Source organism: Hibiscus syriacus, unplaced genomic scaffold (assembly GCF_006381635.1).
Source record: "Hibiscus syriacus cultivar Baekdansim isolate YM2019G1 unplaced genomic scaffold, ASM638163v2 tig00111835_pilon, whole genome shotgun sequence".
In the NCBI taxonomy this organism is placed as follows: Eukaryota; Viridiplantae; Streptophyta; class Magnoliopsida; order Malvales; family Malvaceae; genus Hibiscus; species Hibiscus syriacus.
In genome coordinates this window covers 1,621,293-1,629,572 of record NW_024063193.1, presented here as the reverse complement: position 1 = coordinate 1,629,572, position 8,280 = coordinate 1,621,293, and the positions used below count along the sequence as shown (strand labels likewise).

Sequence of the window (8,280 nt, the reverse complement as noted above, 5' to 3'; positions counted from 1 at the left end):
TAAAAATTAAGGAGAAATAATCCCCAACGTTAACCTGTTCGATTTTAGTCCCTCACTCATTACAACAACAACAACAACAACAAAACCCAATTCCCATATGTATGGGGTAAGGGGGAGGTAGGGTAGTAGGCTGCTCCCAACGCCAGGTTGAGAGTAGCTTCCGTTGAAGACCTCTGGCAGTCAGAAAATTAAAAATATAGATAAAATAGAACGAGAGTTAATGAATGAGTGACTAAAATCGAACAGATCGATACTGTTAGAGACTATAATTGAACGAATCAATAACATTACGAACCATACCCCTTAATTTTTAAATTTGTGACCAAAGTCGGTCAAACCGAAAACATAAGGGACTATCTGCATAGTTTACCCTAAATCTTATCAGATTAGGTGTCTCAGCCATAAAGACTATCAAAATATTTCGTTAAGTGATATGTGTCCCATTTGGGTCATTTTAAATTTTTTTTTTAAATTAAAAAGTTAAAATTATATTTTTTAAAATCCTTAATTTTAGAAAAACTGTAAAAACTTGAAAACTTTGAAAAAAAACTTCAACCCCTGCACCTATATGTTCTGTTGCCTTTTACCATCGACGAACCTTCATCCGACCTTACTTTCACCCAACGATCGAACCCCATGAAAAGCTACCGGAATAGGATCTTGGCCAACTAATTTTGAAATTCCAACTGATTTTTTGTTTAAATATTTCAAGGGTTAGCAATGACGAAATTGGAGAAACATGTTTTAACTGAAGATAGTTTACACGAGTTCAAGAAAGCGGAGAACGACTAGCGGTTAGTTGAAGAACCAGTCACATTTGTTCAAAAAAGAATGCTTCATCAACGCGAATATGAGAATATCAAGGTTCTTCTTTACCCTAATTTTAAACACGTTGCTTTGAATTTTATTCTTTAATCTTTTTAAATGTGAGAAATCAGAAGGTTGGTGGTCTGAGTTGGAGAACGACAACTGTGGGTGTTTGGATTTAGATACAGGAGAATAAGAAAGTGAAAGAAGAGAGCTCTAAAAGTATTTTTATTGTACCTATGACTTGTCAATTACAAACCAAACTTGAGTATTTTATAGCCCAAATATAACAACCCAATAACAACTCAAAACAGATTTAACAAACTAACAACTAATTACAATTTATTTCTAACATTCTCCCTACTTTCTCAACCCTCTTGAGCTTCAGAACTTGACTCGTTCAACATTCTCCACTTGGTTGGTTCACAATCAAAACTAGCCTCCAAACTGCTTGAAGTTGAAGTACTAAATGAAATGTGAGCTGGTACCCGAAAAGAAATATTATGTCTTTATTCTCTATTATGTTCTTTCTTTTCATTTTATTCATCCAAAATTCTTTCAAAATTCATTTTCCTTTAACTAGGCGGTCTATCGAGAATTGAAAGTGTTATTCTTTCTTTCGTTCTGTTTACTAACTTATTGGACTTTCTTTTTGTTGGAAGCAAGGCGGTTAAGCTTCGAGCTCCGGGGTGCATTCTGAAGCCTCTCTTGGGAAAAAAAACACCCTATTTTGTTTGGTTAAGGAGGGCAAGGCTGTTGAACTCTTAACTCTCCCAAGATAATTTTTCTTTCCATGAAAACTTAGCTGTTAAACCTCAAAGTCTCATGTTCACCTTATGAATCAAACAAGTAACAAAGAAACACAAGCTGAGATTAACTGAGCAACCCAAATCAGTAGTATAAGTGCCCATAAATCAACAACAACACTAGCTTAAAACAAAATCAAAATGCAACTTACAACATACGTCTGTAATATGAGAAGCATCACAATCAACAATAAACACTAACAATAGTGATGAACAATTATCAACATCTACCAGCAGTAACACAACTTGGAACTTAGATGTTCAAAACCTAAATATGAAGAACCATGAATCAATATCAATAGTAAAAATCACACTCGACCTCGCTCATGCACAAGATAACAATATTCACAAGTCAACCTGCAAAACCTTCTACCTAACCTTGTATAACCAATCACATATGCTTGACCAGTAAGTAAACACACATTTGAATTCAACCTTGTACCAAAGGTCACAAAATCATAAGTCGCCATTAGAACTAGTAGTTATTTCTCCTTTTCTTTTTCTTTTTGTTTGCAACTAAGGATGGATCAAAAATCAATGAATCACAAATTCACCAAATGTGATTTCACAAACAAATAAAGTGAGATCTCACCACAGTAACCAAACACTGAAAAAGATGATAGCGAAAGGCATAACAGTGAGCGAGACTCTGATCTCGTTCAGTAAACAGAAAAATAATTTTGATCAATAAGCACTAAGAACAAACAGAAATACACGCTAGCAAAGGTAAACGATGGCTGATGAAACTAACAAGCTCGAGAGATTCGATCTCTCAACGGCGCAGATGAAGCTCGAGAGTGAAGAAAATAGTAGTAAATGTGGATGTAAAGAATGCAAGAAATGGAGAAAAGTCAATGGCTAGACTGCGTAACTGGTAGTGCATGTGAGATTTGCGATGAAGGAAGCGTTGATCGTCGGCTGAGAAGGAGGAGACAGAGGAACTTTGAAGCGATTGATGAACCCGATCTGTAATACCCCAAAAATTTAGATAATGACCAAAATGCAAATTTTGAAAGTTTGATGGTCAAAGTGGAAAATTAGGAAAAGTTTAGAGAATTAAGTGATAAATTTCCTAAAAAGAATTTTATTCCATAAATAGATGGTTTACTCTTGAGAGTGGAGTTTTATAGAAATCATATTTTTTTGGATTTGGAATTTTAGTAAAGAAAAATTAGAAAGGTTAAAGTCGGTAAGGAATCGGTAATTTCAGATTGAATTGGAATTTTAAAAAATTTGAAGGATGTTATAAAATGGTTGGAAATATTATTTTAATATTTTGGATCAGAGAAATTTGGTTTGGAAATGTGCAATTTTTCAGATTTAACCAAAACAGTGAAATTTAGTGACTAAAACACAATTTTTGAAAATTCATGGGAATTTTCATAAATCAAAGACAAAATAATTCATCTTTGACTTTGAAAGATGATAAGGATGAGGTGTATAGGTTTTATGGTGAATATGGAGATTCATTAATGGTAAAAATGGAATTTCCTATGGATTTGAATAAAAAAATTCCATTATGCTATATTATGCCATGTGATGGATTATTTAATATTAGACTATCAATAATGGTGGAGCATTTTCAGCTTCTTCCTCATCCAAACTGCCGTGGGTTTTCTTCTAAGATAAGAGAAAACTTCAACTCAATTTTCAAGTAATTTACTTAGGATTTTGAGTAAGTTGTAAATAAAAAATTGTTATACGCGGAAAACGCTATCAATTGGTACCAATATTGCATGATAATCTTGTTGGTGTGAAAAGATCCCAAATCTAAGGGTTTGTGTTCATATAAGGGATCATGAAATTAATGATGGATCTTGATGTTTGTGAGGTAGTTGATTCATATTCAATCATGAAAGATGATTAGAACATGTTTAATATTTCTACAACTTGTTCTTTAAATTTCGGCCATGAATGGTTTGAGTGAGAAAAATTATGGAAAAATTATATATGGGTTGGAAATGATGAAGGAAGTATTTTACAAGCCTTAGAAAAATTGGAGACCATTTCGTAAATTTTGAAAAGTTGGGAGATCAATTCGTAAATTTTGAAAAATTGATGGGTTGTTGTGTAATTGTTATATAATTGATGTATTATGCTGGAAATTGTTGTTTGGGAATTGGAATGAGTGTAAGATGTGAAATATGACTATTTCGGAAGTTACTGTAGCAGTGAATAGTAATGAATAATAACCACATTTTAAGAAAATTTCCAAAATGCATAAGGGTAACCGATTCCCTGCTACAGGAACCGATACCCTCACTGTTCACTATTCATAAAAAAAATCTTTTGAATTAAATTTGTTATAACGAAATATGATTTTTATGATATGATATTTTTATAAAATCAGTTAATATTTTAAGAGAATAAATTTTAAATCTTTTTTAATGGGAAATGGTTTTACAAATTCGGGTGACATCTATAATCTGTATAAGTGTAATTATACGGGTTATGGGTGTTACACGATCATATAATGGAATAGAAACAACGGAAGAAATATGACGTCAGGATCTTTGGCGAATGATACCATGTGAGAAAGCAGCCATGGAGGCTGAGAGTGATAAAAGGTTGGTGGTCAGAGTTGAAGAACGATAACTTTGGGTGTTTGGATTTAGATATAGGAGAATAAGAAAGTGAAAGAGGAAAGTTCTAAAAGTATTTTTATTGTAACTATGACTTGTCAATTACAAACCAAATTTGAGTATTTTATAACCCAAATATAACAACTAAAACCATATTTAACAAACTAATAACTAATCACAAATTTATTTCTAACATTAAATCATTTTAAAAATATATGTCTAATCTTTAATATATATATATAATCTTTAAAATGATTGAAACGTGACAGGCTTCGTTTAATGGAATTTTTTAACAATCGTTACGGTTGAGACACTTAAAGTAATAAGATTTGTAATGTTAGACACCTGGATGAATAGAAAAAGTTTAGGTATCTATTTGAGAAAAATAGTATAATTTGTGTACTTATTTACTAATTAAGCATATTTTTTGTTTTGGTTTGAAAAGCTATATAGCGTCCTTAAAGAACAATTTAGACTTTATTTGACAAAAGAAAAGAAAAGAATGTCAAACATCTAGAAAGAGAAAAATATTAGTCAATAATACTAAAAATCACAATTTGGCTCTTTTAAAATAAATAAATCTAAAATTTATAAAGTTAAAAATCAAAATAATAATAAAATTAAATTTTAACTCCCATAAAAATTCTAATTTAATTTCGTTTTCATAATTTTTGAACCAATCACTATGATGAAAAAATTATATCGATCCATTTAATAATAGATAGACTAATTTAATCGACTCATTATGATAAATTTGACATGTATTTTAAATCCAAATATTTATGTTACATTTGGTACAAATCTTTTTAATTTGAGTTTAATTTTATATTAGTTTAGATTCAAAATGAATGGTTATAAAGTATATAAACAAATAGATTAACTACGAAGATATATTTAAATCTAAAGTAGAATAAATATGAAAAAGAACATTATATTTAATAAATTTTAAATCCGAAGTGAATAAATTTAGACAGAAAAACTATATGTATACATTTACGAGTAAAAAGACTTTGTATAAATATGTATACGGTTCACGGCCAAGGCAAAATGAAGGTCAAAAGGCACTGACGTCGAATGCTCTTCATGTAGAAACAACTATTTCCCGTTTCCAGACGATGAACAACTGAGCCGTGCCACGGGAGGTTTCGCAGCCGGATGCGAATCTTTTGTAAAGATAAAATCAGAGGAAAGACGAGTCAGAGTACATTATCGCCTTCCCTGAATCTCTCGCATTCACTGATTTATTCGACGGAAAGGTCGAGCAAGCTTGCAGTTGTTTGCGGAATAACTTACAATAACTGGAAGTAGTATAGGCTTAAAGGAACTACTAACGACGTTAAGAACATGAGAGAGTTGTTGATCACAAAATTTGGCTAACCTAGAGAGTGCATTCGAGTTCTAACCGGTATTCTTCTATCATTACCTTATTCACTTACGGTTGAATTTTGATTAATTCAACATTTATAATTTCGTTATGGTGATTAATTTGGACGTGTAGAAGAGGAGACGAACCGATTATTTATACAGACGAGGAAGAACATTGAGGATTCGCTGCGATGGCTGGTGAAGGACTGCCAACCGGGAGACTCATTGGTGTTTTTCTACTCCGGACATGGGTTACGGGTGCCTGATTTTAACAACGATGAGGTCGATGGATTCGACGAAACCATATGTCCCCTTGATTTCAAAGAAGTGGGCACAATCAAGGATAATGATCTTAATTCCCTCATCGTTCGGCCACTCACTCGTGGCGTTACTCTTCATGCCATCGTTGATGCTTGTCATAGTGGAACCACTCTAGATCTCCCCAAAGTTTACAACAGTACAGAGTAAGCTTATTGATTACGGAGACAGAAAATTTAAATTACGATTATATAATTTATATAGGATATTATTATTATTATTATTATTATTATTTACAGGAGAAAATGGGAAGACAACAGTTCTCCCTCGGGTGTGTATAAAGGTACGAATGGTGGATTAGCCATTTCTATCAGTGCTTGTCTAGACAATCAAGCCGCTGCTGATAACTCTGAAAGCCATCAAATTTTTTTTTCATTTTTTTTCCAAACACACATTAGTAATTATCCTTGAATGAAGTATATAACAATAACATTATTAATTATCCCTCGGCTGCTGCAGGCCTTCACGGCTGGGAAGATGAACAGTGCCCTGAACTACGTATTAGCCGAGATTCTGAAGAAATTACCCGGTCCGACATACGGCGACTTGTTCGATCTAATTACTGAAACCATTGACAATGTCAACCAATCTGGATGCCTTGCTAATACAAGAATCTTGAGGAGACTCTTCGATTCCAGTTTCTCACAGATTTATTCTATTTCATTAGAGTGAATACTCGATTCTAATCAAATTTTACTCATCCCTACACCTTCACTTTTAGCTGCATCACTTATACTTATTTCTTATGGTTATGGTACGCAGACAGCGGTTCTCTCGTCTTCAGCCGAGTTTGACGTTTACAGGAAGCATTTATTTTTATAAGCAAATTTTGCTGCAACATTATATATTGTTGTTTGACTCAGAGTTGTGACATGTTTGTTCAATGGAGATTCTTATACATCCATGAATCAATGGAGAAGAATAAAAGGGTTTCATTTGGTGATTTCTAGTAAATAATCTGTCATTGTGTGCCTAATATATTTTTGTTATTTTCACTTGGATTTTTCTGTATAATAAACAATTGCCATTGCTTTCAACTATTTATGAATGTAATTGTTTGGTTCAAATATAATTTGCACGGTGATCAAATATTTCTTTTCTTTTTACTAACAATTAACATTGGTAGTAGATTCAATTATATTATTAGACACATGATAGCTTGATATTAATATGGTACTAACATGAAAGTTAAAAAATATTTTTTTCTGTTTCACCTTATTATCTTTTTCATCAAAGTAAGATTTTTCTCTATCTTTAATTGTAATAGAAACATCTTTTGTGATCACCCTAGACAATAGATTTGTCTAATCGTCTTCTATCATTTTAACAATTAAAATGCTTCCAAAACCTATTTAAAACTCATGAAATTAATAAAAATATACATTATATTTTAGGTTTGTGGACTTTCCCAAATTTGAGGGGTTCGAAACTTTTGTTAAAAAATTTGAACGATAAGAAGTATTGTTTCGAAGAAAAAAAAAACATATATAAGAATTGGCCTCATTGGATGGCAACTACAAAATTTACAGGAGATCAGACTTTCACCAACTTTTAGCAAGTTTTGTGAAAATCAATCTAAATACAAGAAAGAGAAGTGAAATGCGAACCTTTTGATATCAATCTTACTATTATGCAAAGTGCAGCGTTTGGTTTTGTGATGCACTAGTCTGTTAGGAGGTTATAAATTCTGTTGGCGCTGTTAGGAGGGTTGTTAGATTGCTTCAGCTGATCATATTCCTCCCCTACTCTTGTATAAATCACTCGGTTCTCTCTAAGAGAATATTACGAGTCTATTCAATAAAATCTAGAGAGTAATGTCTCTTTTTTTACTATCTTAATATGGTATCATTCACTTAGCGTTCTTGGGTATTTGTCCTTCCATGTTGCATCTTTTAACGGCGGTTGATCCTCCAGTTGGGTCTGGTTTCAATTTCCCGGGCACTAGTGGTGTCTCTGATTCGATGAGTGGCTCGACAGCCGCGGTGGTAACTCAGTTTTCAAAGCTTGAGACCCTTAAGCTTTCTAAAAGCAACTTCATCTTGTGGAAGCATCAGATTCTGCTAATTATTGATGGTTATGGGCTTCTACAGTTTCTATCTTCTACCTCTTCAGCTCTTGAGCAATTTGTTCTGTTTCCTGATGGCTTGTTGGGTGAGAATCTCACGTTTTTTTTATTTATCGACAACAAGATAAACTACTTGCATCATGGCTTCTTTCCACTATCTCTCTTGACATTCTATCTCATTTGATTGGCTTCACCACTACAGCTGATGTTTGGACGGCAGTGTCCAGATTGTATGGTGCTCAGTTGTCGACCAAGGTCTCTGCTCTTTTCCATGTGTTAGACTCTCAGAAAAAGAGAGTTAACGATCAGTGAGTTCTTGCCTAAGATTAAAATAATA

At 32.9% G+C, this 8,280-nt stretch overlaps 1 pseudogene; it reads left to right on the top strand.

Moving 5' to 3' along the window:
- The first annotated feature begins 2,453 nt into the window (after nucleotides 1-2,453).
- On the top strand, nucleotides 2,454-6,700 carry LOC120171716 (annotated as a pseudogene).
- Nucleotides 6,701-8,280: the final 1,580 nt, after the last annotated feature.